Source organism: Camelus dromedarius, chromosome 27 (assembly GCF_036321535.1).
Source record: "Camelus dromedarius isolate mCamDro1 chromosome 27, mCamDro1.pat, whole genome shotgun sequence".
Taxonomy (NCBI): domain Eukaryota; kingdom Metazoa; phylum Chordata; class Mammalia; order Artiodactyla; family Camelidae; genus Camelus; species Camelus dromedarius.
This window is the reverse complement of record NC_087462.1, coordinates 26,732,551-26,752,866: the sequence shown is the minus strand read 5'-3', so window position 1 is coordinate 26,752,866 and position 20,316 is coordinate 26,732,551.

Genomic DNA, 20,316 nt, shown 5'->3' with positions numbered 1-20,316 from the left:
AGGTCTGTGTGCTTCTCTAAGCCCCAGTTTAATCATGAATAGAAATGAGGGCAATAACACAAACCTCAAAGGGTTAGTGAGTCAGTAATGAATTGTCCCTGAATTTTGCAAGATTGAACCATTAAGGAAAATTGGGCAAAGGGTCCATAGGCCCTCTCCATATTATCTCTTATGACTACATGGGAATCTACATTACATCACAAAATTAAAAGTCTAATTTTTTAAAGAGACTATTGAGGTTAAATGAGCTCACTGTCTCAAATAAGGAACACACAGCACAAATACGACAATCCCTAGACCATGAGATACACTCAGTTAAATTACCCACTGAACCCACTGGTCCCTCCAACTTCAGAACACGAGGATGGGTCCTCGTGGCCAGAGGCCACTGCACCTGAAGCTAACAAAGCTAATGGTCCCCACTTCCAAGAGCCCCTGTCATCACCCTAGGTCTAAGTTTGTGTTTGTAATTTTTTTCTTTTTATTAAATAGAAACCCCCAATTGCATAGCCTTCAGGTCACCAAAACCTGACCACAGAGATCAAGATGGCAGCCCTTCTTGGTGAAACAATAAAATGAAAAGCCATTTCCACAAGAACTCTGTGTAAATCTACTAGGGAACTTCATCCTGGACTGAGGGGAAGAGGACTGGGGAGGAGGGGGCAATCTGGGGCACAGAGAACCATGGGCCACCTGTCCCACGATGGACTTTAGTTTCAACACTCACCCTCTAGGAACTTCAAAATACACACAGAGTGCTATGGACAAGATTTTTTTTTTTTTAAAGAAATCACTGACTCCCTAGCAGGTCTTGTTTCTACTGAGACACAAATGGATTATGTGTATAATGTTTCTCAAAACCCTAAAATACTATCACCCCAACTTGACACATGAAGAAACTGAGGGAGAGAGGTTTATCATGTTGTGCAAGATTAGAGAGAGGCCACATCAGACAACGTATTTAAACCCAATCCCCTGCTCCATTGCTCACACTAGAAAGTGTGATACACTGCCTCTTTCCTGCCCTTTCCCTGCAGTAAATCTCTGAAGAGTCTTTTCTGTGCCACCTGGAATCACAATCACATCAGTTTTCCACAAAGAGCTATGTCACTCCTTGGAGGACGTATCAAAATCTAAAGGGTTGGAATGGGAGGAGAGATTTGCATTTTCTGTTTCTCAAAGGAAACATGGCTTTAAAAGAAACTGAAAAGGACTTATCTAGGCTATGGTCTCATTGTACAGAGAAGGAAATGGAGGCTCAGAAGAGATTAGGAAAGGTCCTTATTAACAAATATTGCCTGAGTGCAGCAGCAAGCCAGCCCTGGGCACTGCTGTGGGAGGATCTGGGAGGCCCAGGAGAAAGAGTGTTAGAAAAAGGAAAGAGAAGAAGCATACAAGGCGCTGTCTCTACATCACCATAACATGGAATTCCAGCAAATTATCCAGTATGGGTGCAGCCAACATTAAGATTGGCTAGAGAGGTTATAGAAACCTGGAAGTCTCAAGCATAGTGGAAATTCCAACATTTACTATGTTTTTTTCCCAGTTCAAGCATCAGCTCAGTGGGCACTCTGTACCAGGGACTACATGAGGCCTGGAGTTCTCCCAAATACAGATCTCTATTACCACGTGTGCAAACCACATAAAGGCCACCAGAAGAAAAGAGCCCACAGATAAGATGGAATTACTGAAACTGAAAGCAGCCAAGCAGCATATATTAACTAGGAAAAATGGTGCTGCTAGAAATGGACTCATGGGCATAGAAACAAACTGTGGTTAGCAGGCAGGAAAAGGGGGATTAACAGATACACATTAATTAATATAAAATAAATGACAAGGACCTGCTATATAGCACAGGGAACTATATTCAAGTTCTTGTAATGATTTGTACTAAAAACAATCTAAAAGGAATATATATATGCATATGTTAATAACTGAATCTCTGCTGTCACCTGAATCTAACATTGTAAGTTAACTACACTTCAATAAAAAATAATTAGAAAAATAAAATTAAGTCATTAAAAAAATAAAAGAACACTGTAATACCTGTAGCTGTAGGTGGTGGAGAATTCTGGCTGCAAGCAGAAAGTCCACTGGATCACTCCAGCACTGACTATCACCCTTTCTGACCATCAGAGAGTCACTTGGCTTCACGGAGGTTACTTTTCTCTTCTGTGAAAGGCTACAATTGCAACTAACAATGTATAGAATTTCATCATTCACAAGCCCAACAATTAGTGAGGACCTCCCATGGGCCAGGCTCTGGAGAGATGAAAAGATAAGGTCTCAGATATATTCATGGGTAGAAGAAGTTTTTGCCATAAAGACATTAATTCTTCCTGTTTTGGTAGACAGATTCAATGCAATTCTGATTAGAATGCCTATCAGATTTTTCATGGAATGTAACAAGTTAATTTATGGTCAGGAAAAGCCAAGAAACTTCTTTAGAACCACCACTGGGGAAGAGTGGATAGGTCATTGATTTCCACTGTTCTTTCTGAAGTGATGAAAACGTTCTGGAATAATAATGCTTGCACAACTGTGAATATGCTAAAAGCTGCTGAATTGTACCATTTAAATGGGTGGACTTCATGGTGTGTGAACAATATCATAATAAAGCTATTATATGAAAAAATATTTCTTGACAATTATTTTCACCTCTATACAACTAGTCTGCCACACAATTTAAGAAAAACAAAAAACCAAAACAAACCAAACTGTGCCAGGAGCTATTTAGGACTGCAATGTCCCTAGGTCTCCAACGCCTCTGGTGGTGATGTTCCTGTTAACACACACTAGCTGGGCTGGGCTACTTAGGGACTGTAACTATCTTTCTAAAATCGACGTTCACACGTTTCACCCTGGGAGAGGGAAGCCTGGAGGATGTCACAGCCTCATGCCTTCAGATCATTTTTAACTGAACCAAGCCCTGCTTTCAACACTGTAATCACTCTCACTATATAAACACGTGACATCATCAAGCACCGCCATCATAACACCTGAAAGTGTTCAAGGAATTTACCTGCGGCAGAAACACTGAGGGAGACGGAAGTGCCCTCAGCACTGACGCTCCATTTTGCCGACTTCACCAGGAGAAGCTGGTATTTACAGCCTGAGGCTCTCAGTCCGGGGAGCAGCGCCCACGCCACTGAGCTGGTCCTGAGGGAGCGGGAAAAGGAGAGGAGGGCAGCCCCGGGGTCACGGGGCAGGGAAAGCGGGGTGGGGGACGCGGGCTACAGCCCCGCTCGGAGGCCAGACCCAGCCCCAGCCGCCCGCCCCAGTCCGGGTCCGCAGACCCTGCCCGCCTGGGACACAGCCCGCCCAGGGGCGGGGACGGGCCGGCGCCCGAGGAGAGGCAGCCCGGGAGGAGAGGACTCGCGGGCGGGAGAGGGGAAAGGGACGCCAGCCGCGGACTGAGGGGAGCCTGGCTGGGGCGAGAGGCGGCAGGTGAACACCTGGCCCTGGACAGCTGTGGCCGGGGCGCCGGGGCAGGTGGCGCGGGTAGAGGGTCCTGGCCCGAGCAATTCAGCTGAACACACGCTGACTCGCACCCTCGCGGGCTGTGACACGCGGACCGCCCTCCTGCAGCCGCCTTGAACTTTCCCGTGAGCCCCCCACCTTGCACTTCCACAGCCAGAGGCCCCGGCCCCAGGCAGGAGCCAAAGGCCTACCGGTCGACAGAGCTGAGAAGCCTTTGGGGCCGATCCCCGGCTCGGAGCTGGAGCTTCCAAACCTCGGTCCAGCTGGCACCGACTGCGCATGAGCAGGAGGGCCAGCGATCCTCTGGGTTCTGCGAGAGAAGGTGGGGAAGCAAGGGAGGGAGAAGATGGGAGGAGGAGGGGAGAAGGGGAAAAGTGGAGGGAGACAGATGGACAGGAGGTGCAGAGAGAAGGGAGGGATCTAGAGAGGGGAGGGGAGTAGCAGAGATGGAGAGAAAAAGCTTTACCTCTGGGGGCATCCCGACACAGGCGGCAGTCCTGCCTCTGTACCCTTCTCTAACACTTCAAGGCCCGCAGCTCAAATTTTCCCTCACTTGTCCACCCCTCCAGCCGAGGCCTCTGCAGAATCCCTACGGGTATCACATCCGTTGCCCCCACGCGGAGCTGGGTTTCCTGTTGCTCTCGGAACCAAGCACCCGCGGGTGTTGCCGCTCAGAACTACCTTGGGAAGAGTATATATTCCCCTTTTACACGCTGAGAAACAGGCAGGCACGATCTCTGCCTTAGCTCCACTGTCCCAGGTGTTGGGCTGCCTGGGAGCGGGAGGTACAAGATCAGAGCCCCAGACAGAGCAGACTGCCTGAGTGTTGGTGCATAGTCCCCATCCCTCCTGGGTAAACCACACACCACCCTAGTGGAACCATCAAGGGCTCACAGTAGGTCCCTGGGTGTGGGAGAGCTGTCCTCAGTTCCAGTGCCCAGCTTGCTAGGTAGATAGGAGTGTTACTGAGTCCAAATTCATTCTCCTCAGTGCAGGACAGGCCAATAATTTGGGAGACCAGGTGTTGGGGCATGGAATAGCCAGTTTCTCTAGACCTTGATAGCAAAATAATGTCCTGGAAAACCATCTCCCCAAGTCAGAATTCAGGCTCCTTTCCTACATGCTTGGTTGTAGCAAACTTCTTGGTGTAGGAATTCTTTGTTGTTAGAATCCTTTGTTCTTGCAGCTATCTGCCTGGGTCAAATCTCTGTAAACCCCCAGCAAAACAAACGTTATTTTCTATTCTGCAAATTGTTATCTTTATATGAATGGAAAGTGTTAAATATCCTTAAAGGTCAGAGCCTTGAAAATAGGCTCTCCTGTATATTTCAGGCTCTAGGCAACATTGTTTCACAAGCAAGATGAAGCCTAGGAGACAGAGCACAGGGTTAAAGTCAAAGGAAAAGATCTAGTATGGAGTCAGATTTGCTCTTTTCTATTACCCGGGCAGAAGGCACTTGAGGATTTAAACCCCTTTAAGTTAAAAATAAATAAAAGTTTAAAGGAATTTACATACATAGGTGGGAACGTGCATAGCATACCTGGAAAAGCACACAAAGGATAGTAAACAGTGGCAACTCCAGGGACGGCTGGAAGAACAAGGGATGAGGGAAAACTTCTTTACTTGTGTATTTTTGTGCTCTGTTTGAATTTTTTTAACCATATGCATGGATTTCTTTTTCAGTTAAAAAACAATTGTAATGGAGCAAAGGAGTAATTAGCACAGCAAATACAGCAGCCATGGAATCACTGAGCCATCAGTTTTAATTTAAGCCAGGAAACATTTATTGACTCTCTCCTATGTGCCCAGTGCTCTTTTAAGAGTTCTTTTATTATTTTTATTATTTTTTTTTATTTTTATTTTATAAAATAATAACATGCTATCCCTCACCCCTGCCCAGGGTTGGCGGAAAACCAACTGAGTTTTTCTTGAGTTGTTTTCCAAGGAGTAGAGATGATTTATAAACAGAACACATCTTCCAGGCAAAAGAGTCGGAGTGGTTTTCCAGCAGGCCAGACAGCTATGAAGGGTTTACAATAGAGGCGCCCAGAAGCTGAGAGAGAAAGCCTCCAGGATCCTACAACAAGCTGCCCAAAGTGCCTTCTCCATGGCACTACAGAAATAGGAAAGAACAAATATGACTCCGTATTAGATCTGTTCTTCTGACTTTAACCCTGTGCCCTGTTTCCTAGGTTTAGTCTTGTTTGTTCTGCACCTTTTGTAAAACAATGTTGCCTAGAGCCTGAAATATACAGGAGAACCTATTCTCAAGGCTCTGACTTTAAAGGATATTAACACTTTTCCATTCATATAAAGATAACAAGTTACAGAATAGAAAATAACATGTGTTTGTTGGAGGTTTACACAGATCTGACCCAGGTGAAGAGCGGCAAGAACAAAAGATTCTAACAACAATGAATTCATAAACCAAGTTTGCAACAACCAAGCATTCCTGCTTCCCCTTTTTAATATAAAAAGAGCCTGAATTCTGACTTTGGGAGATGGTTTTCCAGGACATTAGACTTCCATCTTCTCAGCTGGCTTTCCAAATTAAAGTCGCTATTTCTTGCCCCAAAACCTGGTCTCCCGATTTATTGGCCTGTAATGCACGAGCAGAACAAGTCTGGACTTGGAAACACAAACATACATTGAAAGTAAACATTTGGTATATTAAATGACTTGCTTTCACTCTTCTTCCTGACATTTTCTTCTCTTGAAAACTCCTGCTATGTTTATGAAAACCCTGTCATGTGGACACATTTGCATCTCTAGCCACTACCCTTCCAGGTAAGAACTGATGCCAAGAAGTCAATGGAAGTTGCCAGAAAAGAGCAGAAGTGGTTACTGGCTGATGTTCAGGAGCAGGCTGGGACACCTGACAAGATGTCATAAGTACGGATAGACAGCTGGGCACCAAAGGAGAAGCTTCTAAGCCTCCATGAGGGACTTGTTGGATAGGAAGGAAAAGTCCCAACCTATAGCTCTGATCCCACCACGAGCTTCCTGGGCGAGGCTGGACAATTCACTTAAATTCTCTAGGCCCGTGCTGTCCAACATGGGAGCCACCAGCCACATTCAGGATTATGAAGTTACTCTGTAGCCAGACAGAATTATAAATACATATTTTATTGCAAAGGTTCAGCAAGTATAATATTTAAAAACATTATTTGTTATCTTGCCCTAACGAGTTATTTTTGTATGTCTAGCTTTCTGTGGTTTGCAATGCCTGCGACTAATGTTTCCCTTACAGTGAGTTATTTTGAAATTATAACTTACTGGACACAGTACCCTCATATCACACTTGAAAAAAATTGATCCACATAATCAAGGTGATCTGACTTAGTAGTAATGAGCAGGGGCTCTGGGTTCAGCCAGCCTGAGTATAAATTCTCACTCTGCCTCCAGGGGGTTCTGTGTGAATCTTGGAAAAATTGTTATTGTTGTTGTTGTTGTTGTTATTTGTGTCTCTTTTTCCTTCCCTTTTAAATAGCGAGGAATATGTAGACTATATCTCGTACAGTGTTACCAGGATTAAATGAGTAAACGTCTGTGCTGCCCACTTCCCTGGGTTTCAGCATTCTCCAGGCAATCAGTGTCAAACTCAGAGGCATTCTCCACTGTCTTCGTCAGTCTGGGATGCTGTAACATATTACCATGGGTCAGGTGGCTTAAACAACCAGCATGTTCCTTAAGTTGTGGAGGCTGTCAATGTATCTGGGAGAAGATAGCCTTCATAGCTCGAAGATGGCTGTCTTCCCACTATCTTCATGGGCCATAGAGCAGAGAGAAGCAAGCAATCTGGGGCCCTTTATAACGGCACTAATCCCATTCATGAGGGCTCCACTCTCATGACCTCATTTTATCCTAGTAATCACCTCCCAAAGGCCCCGCCTCCCAATACCATCACCCTGGGAGATGGGGTTTTGACATATGGATTTTGAGGGGATGCAAACATTCAGTCCACACATCGGCTAACTCTCCCCAACATGCAATCATCAAACCTGTAGCTAATTTCAAAGTAATGTTTATATCTCTCTGCCCATTTCCATTCCTGCATCCACTAACACTGAAGCACTGTTATATTTTATTCCTTATTTTTCTGGTAGAGATTTAATTGATTCCTCTACTCCAATGCTCTCCTCACACCAAACAGTCTTATTAACAGCCCTGCCAGGTAGGTCTTCCTTAAAACACATTCCCACTTCACCTAGTTGTTTTTTAGGTGTAAATGTCAGAATCCTCTCCATACCCCAGCCTAGAACTTTAATCCCTTACACTACCGCTCACTATGTTATTTTTCTATTACCACTGTAACAAACTTCCATAAGCTTAACAGCTTAAACCAGCACAGATTTATCACCTTATGGCTGTGGAGGTCAGAGATCCAACACAGTTCTCACTGAGCTAAATTCAAGTTACCAGCAGGGTTCCTTCCTTCTAGAGGATCTAGAAGAGAATTTTTCCTTGTTTTTGTTTTTTTTTTTCCGAGTTTCCAGAGGTCACCCACCTTCCTTAGCTTGTGCCCCACGACTTCCTCCATTTTCATGGCCAGCAGCCTTTCTGAACATTGCTCCATTGCTACACCTCCCTCTGATTTTAAACTCAGCTGGGCTATGTCCTCCATTTTAAGGACCCCTGTGATTACATTGGGCCCACCTGGACAATCCAGGCAACTCACCATATTGTCTCATCTCAGGATCCCCTTCTCCCCTCCCATTAAGGCATTATGTATGTGGCTGTGACACTCACCTTGTGTGACATTTCCTCCCATGAGCAAATTAAGGTTCAAGGCACTTATGAATGACTTTTTGTTTTTCTTCCTTAGTCTTTCTACCTTCAGTATGTGTGGTGAGATTATATGAATATTTTTTATTTGTGGCCCTCCACTAATCTTTAATAATGTATCATGGGTTTAAAAGGCTAATAGACAATTTAGAAGACAGAAATCCTCTAAGATTTTTCTCCTAATATGTCTGTCATCCCTTTTGCCATGTACAGTAACATGTCACAGTTGGCTAACCTGTGGCGCGGGAGGAACATGATTCTGCCACCACACTCCCCTCATTCACACCAATTTGATGATCGGCTAACCAAGGATCTATGCTCCCCACTTCGCTTACTTCCTCCTCCTTTCCACTGACTATCCTGTTCCCACTGCTTCCTTCATTCACCACATCAGGATTTCATGACCACATTCTTCTCTAAGTAAAATGGATATCTTGCATCTAATGTCTAATAACTGTTCTTATTGTATATGCACACACTGACCTACACATAACCCCACCCATCTCTTTATTTTCCTAGAATCTTCCAGAGGAATCAGTTCCATGATAATGATGATAATGATACTGACAGTGATGACAGGGGCCTCTCAAGGATTCTGATAAAGAGGGAATCAATAAAGGGAGGGAATCATTGCAAAATTGCCCCAGAACAGGCTTAAACGTAAATAACTGTTAAAGTGTTTAATGAAATTGACTAATATTTAACTATTTTTAAAACTTTGTAACACTGAATTTAAAATTTTAATGGGAATTTTCATTCACCCCTAACCAAGATTCAACTCTAGGACCAAAATCTAACGATTTCTATCTTCTAACAAATTGTCCACTAGCCTTTTAAACACGTGATCCTTTAAAAAGGGTAAGTGCTGGGCTGAAAATAAGCAGGATTCATATAATCTCACCAGACACAGTGAATGTGGAAAGACCAAGGAAGAAAAACAAAAAGCCATTCATAACGTCTTGAACCTTACGTTGCTCACAGGAGAAAATTTTAGCCAAGGTGGGCGTCACATCAACATGACTCCTGAGTGGGACGGGGAAGCCGATCTTCCTCATCAGACATTTATGCTGATTTGTTAGATGCCAACACAGTTTCCTCATTGGATTTGCTTCTAACAAGTATGGAAGAGTTTAGGCTCTACCAAGAGCAGACTAAACATTTTCCCCTGCTGTCAGATCACTGGACTGAATGTCCCCACAAGAATGATATGATTATGTTTCATAGGGAAGTCTTCCTGAGAAGCAACAGGCTTTTCGAGGGCAGAACTGCAGGTCCCCCCATGGGGGGCTTGAGGAGGGCAAGAGGGGACACTGGAAATACAGGAGGAGTGAGTTCAGATACTGCTGCTCAGGTCGCCAAAGTCAGCAGTGCTATGTCTAAGGATATGTCATTCTCCCAAAAGTTCCATGAGTGAAGGAGCCTGTGAACACTAAGCAGGTTTTTAAGACACAGAAGCACATAATTTGCATCACAACTCAATTACAGTATGTTTTGATATTTGGAAAATAATTAGCCCATTGTTATTTGAAACTGCAGCAGTAGTAATAGAAATAAAAAAGACTGAGCCGTCTTGGAGACAATAATCAATAAACAATTCTAAATCTGCAGGATTCCTTGACAATATGCAAGCAATGAGCTAGATGTGTGCTGCAGATACCTCTTACTGCAGGGGTCACCCCTGCAAAGCACAGAACTAGTTTTCTCAGCAGACATAGGGAACCAAGTCAAGATTCCTAATCTTGAGAGGTTTACTATATGGCAGGGAATATCAGACAAGTACATACAGCCAAATATGAATAAATTTAATCAAATATTATGAAATGTGAATGGAGCACAGATGAAAGAGAAATTCCTTTCACCTGGGATCTAGAGAGACTTCTTCAGAAAATGTGGCTTTGGAGATGGCCAAATTCACGGGTGGAATTTTGGCAGAACAGGATGTAAGGAATTTAAAAACTGATTCTAAAATTCATATAAAAATGCAAAGGATCCCAAATATCCAAAACAACTTTGAACAAGAAAAACAAAGTTGGAAGACTTACACTATCTGATTTTCAGACTTCTTTTTTTAATAAAGCTACAGTAATCAGAAAGTATGGTGTTGGTGTAAAACAGGAAAATAGAATAATGGAACAGAATAGAAAGTTCAGAACTAAGCCAACAGTTATATAGACAATTGATTCTCAAAAAGGATGCAGTGGAGGAAAGGATCTTTTCAACAAGTAGTGCTGGAATTCTTAGATAGTGATATGCAAAAAAAAAAATGAACTTTGATCCACACCTCACAAAATATACAAAAATTAACTCAAAGTGGATCATAGATCTTAATAGGAAATCTAAAACTATAAAACAGCTAAGAGAAAAAGCATAGGCTTAAGCTTTATGACCTTGGGTTTGGCAAATATTTCTTTGCTATGACACGAAAAGTATAATCTATTTTAAAAAGTAACTGATAGAGTGAACTTTACAAAAATGAAGACTCTTCAAAGCTCTTCTAAACACTGTGAAGCAAATGAAAAGACAAGCCATAGACAGAAGCTATTTGCAGATCATATATCTGGTAAAGGTCTCTCTTTGTGTCTGATCCAGAATATAATGGTTTCAAAACTCAATAATAATGCAAACACCTGAATGAACGAATGAGGCCAGAAAACACACGTCAGTAAAGATATCCAGATGGATAATAAGCATATGAAAAGATGCTGATTAAAGATGCCATTAGTCATTAGAGAAATGCTTTTAAAAACCACAGTGAGATACTAGTACACATACATACTAGAATGTATACGATTAGAAAGACCGACCTTACAAAGTGCTGGCAAGGAAGTAGAGCGACCAGAACTGATACACACCACGGGGAATTTACAATAGCACAACCATTTTGGAAAACTTTTTAACAGTTTCTTTAAAAAAGGTAAACACCTATCTACCATATAACCCAGATATTCCTCATCTGATGCTTTAGAAAGTAGAAGCATATGTCCATACAAAGACTTGTAACCAAATATTCACTGCAATATTATTTATAATAGCTCAAGTTGTAAATAACCCATGCATCCATCAAGAAGTAAATGGAGAAACAAAGGATGGTCTATCCAAACAATGCTCACAATAAACTATTCAGGAAAAACTCAGCACTAAGCAATACTCTGCTATAAGAAAAATAAGCTATTAATACAGCAACACAGATGACTCTCAGAATAATTACACTGAATGAAAGAAGTCAGACAACATAGAGTAGACACTGCATGAATCCATTCATACAACGATCTTGAAAATGCAAACCAGTATGTTGTGATAGAAAGAAGATCAATGGTTTCCAGGGGAATAGATGGGGAGGGAGGGAGGGACAAAAAAATGCAGAAGAGTTTTGTGGGTGATGGGTATGTTCACTGTCTTGAATGTGGTCATGTTTTCTTGGGGATATACTTATGTCAAAACGTATTAAGTTGTACACTTTAAATGTGTGAAAATTATTTTGCCAAGTATACCTCAAAGATGTTTTAAGAAAAAAGGCGCTTCTGTCCTGACACAACTCAGGGCCTGATTGGAGTGAGATGATCAGTCCCTCACTCTGTCTGCCTAACGGGAAGGTGGAAAACCTCTCATGGAAGATAAGATATGGATTTTTCATTTGCAATGTCTGCCATGTAATAAAGAATTTCTAGACATGTAACATGTCAAGACTATATGATGGATAAAATGAGAATAAGAATCATTAGACAATGGATGCAAACCCCCGGGTGATGTAGACATCAGAGTTACCAATAAAGGCTATGAAATACTTTTAATATATTCAAGAAAATAAGGAAATGATGGGAGAATATATAACAGGGTCAAGACTTTCACCAGAGAAATATACTGGAATGTATTTTTAAGAAAAATCAAACAGATACTCTAGAACTGTAGCTTTCAGCTCTGGAAACATGTAAACAGAGCTAATCAGGATCCCTTTTAAGTAAAACTTTCAGTAATGCCGGATAAAATACAACAACAAAAGTAACACAGAGCTAACTATGGAGAGAGAAGTTCCCAGGTGACAATAAAAAGAGGACACTTAACGCCAAAATGGTAATCTTGTGAGCTGATGCCACCGCACCCTGGAGGGAAGGGGTTTTCATCTGCACATAAATAGGGATACAATGTCCATTTAGGAAAAAGGGTTCATACCAGATGTAGAAGAGTCTTCCTTTATAGAAACCTCTGCATAAGACGTATTGGAAGACTTGCCTCTTCACTGAAAGGGAGACTCACAGTTCTCCACATGTGCACACAGGAAAGGGGTGAAACAACTGGTTCTCTAGGGAAAAACAAAGTCTCCCTTAAAAAAGTCTAATCTCCACGCCCCTGCTTTATATGAATGTGGAATCCAAATTTATACTCCACTTAAGATTCCGGAATTCCCAAACCAAAAAATATAATAATTCAAGGTTCATCATATCACCTGGAGCCTTAGGATAAGCAACACAAAATTGTTCTCTAGGGAAACTTTAAAAACCAGGATGTAAGGGACAATCATAGGAAAAAAATTGTACTCACTATAGAGAAGATCCCACAACTCTGCACACACACAGACACACAACTAAAAACAGAAAGAAAGCAGTGCCACAGGGAAGAAAGAGCTAACCGCAAAACACAGGATGATTAATATTCCAGAGCCTAAAATTATGAAACAATCTAAGAGAGAGCATAAAATAAGTATGACTGAATCATTAAAAGGTAAAATTAATCTTATATAACATAATGAACAATCAGGACGTCATGAAAAAGAAAACAGATCAATTTTTTAAAGAACTAAACAGAACTTCTGGAAACAAAATACAGATATCATTTGGTATATAAAATTCAATATATGGGCTAAGTAACATTTTAATCTTCAATATCTAGTGTGTTCATTAAAATTCAACAGTAATCTCTAAAGTAATTGTTTAAAAAGAGAATAAAAATAAAGAAGTCAAAATGAAGAATGCAAAATAGGCCGGTCACTATTCTAAGTTCTTCATCTATTTTATCACTTAATGCTCACAGTCTTTGAGGTGGATAGTACCACTTTTTTACATGAAGGAGGTGAGTCTCAAAGGGATTACATATCCTGGTTACATGGTTAGAGAGGGAGGGAACCAAGCCCGGATAGGCTGTCTCTAGACGCCATGCTCTTAACCATGACCGCAAGGTATATAACAGGCAGGAGAAAAGCAGAGAAAAGCAAATAGAATTCACAAAACAAGATGCCAGAAATAAAACATGATCACTAATCACAATGTATTTAGATGAAATAAATAATGAGTTAAAAGATTTACCGATTTCATTTGTTAACCTGAGACAAAGCAAAATTAAAACTTAAAACTGGTTGAAAGCTTAGAAGAATAACAGAAAGAGGTCAAAAGTTAGAGCCAGAAAAAGAGACACCTGAGAAATACTAATCAATGGAAAGGGAATCACTCAAGCCTCCCTCAGGTTCATAGGTACCTGAAACTCACCTTGGCCTGACACTTACCAGCTCTGTGCCTGAGCAAAACACTCAGTCCCCCGGAATCTTCGTTCACTCACATGTGAATGTAAGGAAAGATCCCTCCTTACATCCGGAAAATTTGTATTGACTGCTGTGCCACGGGTCCTGGTCAAGCCACCTGAGGTCTGTCAGTGAACAAATAAGGATCCTTGTCCCTGTAGGACTGAGGAGGAGCAGAACATAGACTACAGTCGTGACACTCATGTGAAATATATGGTATTCTAGAAGGTGATAGAAATAATATGACCAGGGAGAGGAGGTTTCTTGGGCAGAGACAAGGGGAAGGCAGTTTCCAGTTTAAAATGAGATGGCCAGAGCTGGGCTCACTGAGGACCTTGAGAAGGGGGTGCTAGTTGCTGAGCTCCCTCTAACACAGCACCGCACACTGGGTGACGTGAACCACAGAGGCTCACTGTCTCACAGCCCTGGGGGCGGGGAGTCTGCAGGCAGGGGGTCAGCAGGGCTGGTTCCTCCTGATGGCTGGGAGGGAGAGGCTGGTCCAGGCCTCTCTCCTTGGCTTGGAGACGACCACCTTCTCTCCACATCTCATCACGTCATCTCCCATGTACACGTGTCTCTGTGTCCACATTGCCCCTTTTTATCCGGACACAAGTCATACTGTATTAGGGCCCACCCTAATGACCTCTTCTTAACCAATGACATCTGCAACAACCCTATTTCCAAATGGGGTCATGTTCTGTAGTCCTGGGGGTTAGGACTTCAGCATATGATTTGGACAGAGACCGGCCAGGGTAACAGGCCTGTGGGTGCATGTCTGATGTCCCCAAGGGCCAGCAGGGAGGCCAGTGTGGCTGGAGCGGAGTGAGCCAGGGAGAAAACCGGAGATGAGCTCAGCTTGGGGAGGGGGAGGAAAGCTGTAAAGTTACCATAAGGACTCTCACTTCTTCACTGAGTGAAATGAGAAGCCATTGCAGGATTTTGAGCAGAGAAGATCACACCCAGGGTCTCAATCATGCCTGACTTAGGCGATGAGGATGAAAATATTCAGGCTTTTGAGCTGATAATAGTTAGACTACATGTTGGACTTTGAGTTGATGGTGTAGTAAATGAGACTCTGGAGGGTGCTGGGATGAGGTGGATGCATTTTGCATGTGGGATGGACAAGAACAAGTGGGACCAAAGGGAAGAACTTCGTAGAATAATGGCCCCCAATATGTCCACGGTCTGGTCCCAAGAACCTGGGAATATGTCACTGTGCATGGCAAAAGGGACTCTGCAGGTGTGACTATCAAGGACCTTGGGATGGCAGATCACTGTGGGAAAGCAAACGTCATCACGGAGGTCCTTAGAGGAGAGAGGCAGATTGGTCAGAGACAGAGATGTGAAGTGGCAGCAGAAGTCACAGTGACACAGGGCCCTGGGCCAAGGAGTGTGAGCACCTCTGCAAGCTGGGAAAGGTAGGAAGATGAATCCCTCCCAAGAGCCTCGGTGTGGAATGTAGACTTTGCCACACGTTGCTTTAGCGCACTGACATTGACTTTGCACTTCTGCACCCTAGAACAGTGAGACGATGGATGTGTGTTACTTTAAGCCACTGAGTCTGTGGTCCTTTGTTACAACAGCAATAGGAAAGGCACTCAGGAACCAACATGAACATGAAGCACAGGCTGCCTGCTGTACTGGCAGGAAGTCCTTTGTCTCTGATCCTGGGGGACTGTCCTGTCTTCTGGCAGCATCCACACACTACCTCATGCTAACCTGGCAGCTTGCAGGGGGTCAAATCTTAACCCTACACAGTTCTTGATCATGTCATCATGGGTATTTTTCCATCTTTTAAATACACTTCAGTCTTCTAATTGAGAGACTGTGTACATAGTTATCAATCTTAATAATAAAAACTGTGGTTTTATTTGGTTATTTAAATTATGAATAATAATATTCACATTAGTAAAAGTTATTAAAATCAACATTTTTCAATGAAAATATCAAATTTCTTTTTGCATGAACATGTATTAACTACAAGAAATGTTCCATGCTTTGTTCTACAATTTAGTGTTAGAGTATTAGAGAATAATATTTTCCTCAAAAGTTATTATGGCGAGGGGATTTCTTTTGGTGGTACAGTTCCTACATAAAATCTGGTGCATGGCTCAGGCCACTGGGAACCGAGAGATGATAGAAATAAGGAGGCATTATAAACACAGAACAATTTTTAAAGGAATTAAAAAACTGGATGTGTGAAAACAAAGAATCAGAGAATATTCTGGTGAAATAAAAGTATTTTTCAGCTTAAGCAAGACACTGGGTGAATAAATCTAAAATGAAAAAACCACCCAGAGATTAGCAGCGATTCATGCATGCAGTGTGACTGATCAAAATCAAGTTGTTTCCAAACCAGTGTGCAGGCTTGATGCCTTCATCAATCAAGTCTGTGTGGCACCAGGCCACCTCGAATACATGTTGATGAGGTATTTATAAGCTCTTCAACATCCCAGCTCAAAGCCCACACACGAGCCACACGATCATCACCTACACGTCTGCAAAACACACATCATGGTGAATAGCACTTTTCTTGCCCAGTAGCCAGTGGCAGGGCACTGTGAGCAGACAGAGATACAGGGACACAGGGACACAGAGGCACCTCCCCTTACTCAGCTGAAAACCTTCCATGCATTCCTGGGGACAGGATTGTCATAAAATGCACCATGCATTGATCCTCCTCCTAGGAAAGAAACAACAGGGTTGTCCTCAGGTTTGAGCAAGGGTGGCCGGGGGATCTCAGTAGAGCTGTTTCAGCACAACCAATAGAAATGTCGGCCACCGTGATCAAGAGAGACGTCCCCTGTCATCTCGGTAGGCACTTGGGCTCCTGACAAAAGCTGGGCTCAGTAAAGGGTTGAGTAGAAGGCACAGACCTGAGGGATGCCCCAGCGAGAGACAGGAGGTAGGGCCTGGTTTATACAGCTCTGGGTGTATCCCAGCCTCATCCGAATACAAAATCAGAAATTTGCAAAACAGAGCTGGGATGGATCACCTACTCCAGACTCCTCTCCTTACAGTTAAAAGGGTGGCAGCCCTGAGAGGCAAAGCAACGTGCTAAAGGCAGAGCCTGGAAGTGGCAGCACCAGATGAAACGCACCGTGCCAACCCCCGTTCAAGGATGCTGACACTGAGTATGGGGCCAAGGTTTCCAACTAGGAGAATGAGACAGTGTAAATACTTTGTTCCCCCCAAAACCCCAAATGTTTTTTAAAGGCACAAAAACTCACTTTAACTAGCTCTCTTCTGAGGGGGTGCTCTTCTGTCTCCGTCTTTCTGTCTGTCTCCATTTCTCTCTCTCAGACACAAACACATACAATTTCGTGAAAGGGGAATTCCTGCCATACAAAGACAGACTTCACATCTTCAGAGAAACACTTGACAAAGCACGTTTTCTCAATTCAAGTCTTTGTGTGAGGTCTGAGCAACTGGCTTATCTTCTAGAACAATTGGTGGTTCCAAAATCAGGAAATCATCTTCCCCAAAGGAAGAATTCTGGTCCTGTTGATGAAGTTGGGGATGTCACATTTCATAAGCCTGCTCGGCTCCTTCTCTGGCCACCTGCTGCATCTGATGTCTTCCTGGAGCCGAACATCACTGTCAAGGGCTATGGTTGGGATACCAGCTTTGGCCTTGTCCAAGCGGTCCACTTCATTGACGTAGCAGTGAAAGAGGGACCTAGATTCGTCATTGTGCTGCCAGAGAACCCCTTGGGCACCAGAGGTCTTCCAAAGTCTGACACAAAGCTGTTCAGTCTAAATCTCTTCTCGGGATACTCTGCATTGCCATAAAGAAAACCAAAATAAAAGATCGCTCACACTGTAGCTCGGTGACCTGAAGAATCATAGTTTTTGCCATCTACTGAGTGCAAGTCCCTGCACAGAGAATGCTGACAAGCACTGGAAGTGAGAGACATCACTTCTGAACACATACAATTAAACCCAAGGCAAAAGTCACAAGTGAGGGCCCTTGGACAATCCTAAACAGACATCGTTCCCTGAGAATCCTCAATATTGCTGTAGCGCACAACACTGTTTCTCAATGGGGCACTCAGATCATCTTCATCAGAATTAGTTAAAGTACTTCTTAAAATGCAGAATTCTGGGGTACACTCAGCGTCTCCAGAGTTAGGGACCGGTAGTCTGTATTTTCAGAGCCGCCAAGGTCACTGAACATGCTCAGGTTTAACACTGCCGTCTACATCGGGTCACCTGAGTATCGACAATGCTGTCTCACGGGTGGGGGGATTGCCATGTGTGTCAGGGTGCTGTCCTACCCACGAGACTCCCCTGATTCTCAGAACTGACAGTGCTGCCCCATTGGGCAAGAAATACCACCATTTCACAATGCATACGCAGGGCACCCGACAGACAGATACAATCAGTGATAGGAGAGGGGACAAAGCTCAGGTTCTTGATCCCTTGTTTCACTTACTATGGGACAAATGATCAATTCAAGGGTAATAAATCAGTGAATGAGTGAATAACATGACTCTCGTTAGTCCCACGAGTGCCTGGAAGAGGGAGCCTGGGCACACTGAGAACCATAACAGCCCATCTACTTAATTGCCATCCTCCCCAGATTTATGTAAAGGTTACTTCCACCCAGGCTCCTCCAAGAATCATGCCTGAATACACTCTCAAATCCAGAACAGAACCTGACAACAATTAGGCTCTGGAGTCTGTGTTTAGCGAGTGTGGAATCTCAGGGATTCCAGCTCTTACACCTTGCCTTCCCATCCCACACCTCACGATATGGCCCTTATGACCAGCTCTCCCGGGGCTGGGGCCACAGAACCCATTTACAGGACTGGAAGAATCTGATCATGTAAACCATCCCCCAGATTATCATCAAGAGTCACCTGCATTTCGGGGATCAGTAATCCCAGAAGCTTTGCAGTTCAGGCAGCTGAGGGATTTTTATATCAGTTCTGTCTTCTACTGTGACTGCCTGGGTGACATCAGACAAGGAATTCTCAAAAGCCTGAGCTTTTCCTTTCAGGAATAATCTAACAAATCTCGTTGACCACTCAACAAATGTGATGTGAAGATCAATGATTTACACAGGAGTACAACATTCACTAGGTAGTGGATTTAGAATCAGAGAAAAATCATTTGAGAAAGATTGACAGAATGTAGCTTTAATGCAAATTTAAGTATTCTTACCTTTCAGTAAATCATCTTCCCCTACTTATCACTTCACCCAAGGTTAAAAGATGTTTGAGAACAGGGATGAGTGTGCCAGCAATCTGTGACCCAATAACCTAAAATGTCACCTAGGAAATAGAGGGGAGTAACACATTTTTAAAAACATGGTGAGGATGGCGGGGCCAACCCCCAGCTCCAGACTAAGAAGCTCTAAGCAATAGCTTTCCTGCCTGCCTGGGGCATCAGCTGATGTGAAAACCCACCCAGAAACCTCACTGTCCAGCAGCTCTTCCGTAACACAGGCTACACTTTCTCAGGATTAAGAATTGGGTCCAGTAACCACTTCGCTGAAGAATAAAGACAAAGAAGAACAAGAGAGTTCTGCCCCTCCCCAAGGGAGAGCCCAGACCTTGGGATGCATGCACTGCGCCCACCTCCCAGGAGAAGGATAAACTGGAGAAGGGCGTCCTGCGAAACTGGGGCAGCGAAGGTTGAGATGGGAACAAATTGACCAGCTGGCCAGGGACAGCCCCCTCCATCGCTGCCTTGGCGGCTGCCTCCGCCCCCTCAGCACACCCTGCCCACTTCCGGTGGTTAAGCTGTCAGGGAAACTGCTTTGCCACCTGGGGCAACAGAGGCTGCCCCCAGGCCAAGCTGAAGAGGAGATGGGAGCTAAACCACTAGCTCCCAAGCGGCAGGCTCCACACCCCCGCCAACACCCCCCCACCCCCGCACCCTACTACTCCCCCGGGGCAATATGACCCAGAGAAGGGTGACCTGGGAACGAGGGGCAGCAGAAGCCTCCCCCACATCAGGCCTCCAGAGAGATGGGAGCTTATCCTCCAGCTCACCAGGGGCAGCCCCCTCTGCTCTCCACCCCCTGATCTCACCGCGCCCACCTCCCAGGAGCAAACTGACCGGGTGTGGGGTGTCAGGCGAATCTTGGTCGGGAGAGGCCATCCCCAGGCCAGGTCAGGGGAGAGGAGAAGAAGTGGCCCCATTAGGCGGGACAGCCGGCCGTCGCAGCTGCCTCTGCCCCTCGACCGCATCGCGCCCTCCTCCCAGGAGCAAGCTGACCTGGAGACGGGCATCCGGCTTCTTGGGCAGCAGAGGACGCCCCCAGGATTGGCCGCGGGGAAGAGGAGAGAAAATTGACAGGCTCCGCGCTGCAGATCTTCTACCCCCGCCGTCGCCACCCTCACACCTTAAAGGCACCGCCCAGAGGGCCCCCTCCCCCAGCAGGCTCAATGGGACAGGTGTGTCTGGTGATCCGGGGCTGGAGAGGCCACTCCCACACCAGGCCTTCGGGGAGACGGGAGCCAATCCACCAGCTCCCCAAGGCAGCCCCCTACCCTCGCAGCAGCCACCATTCTTGTCCCCTGACCTCACGG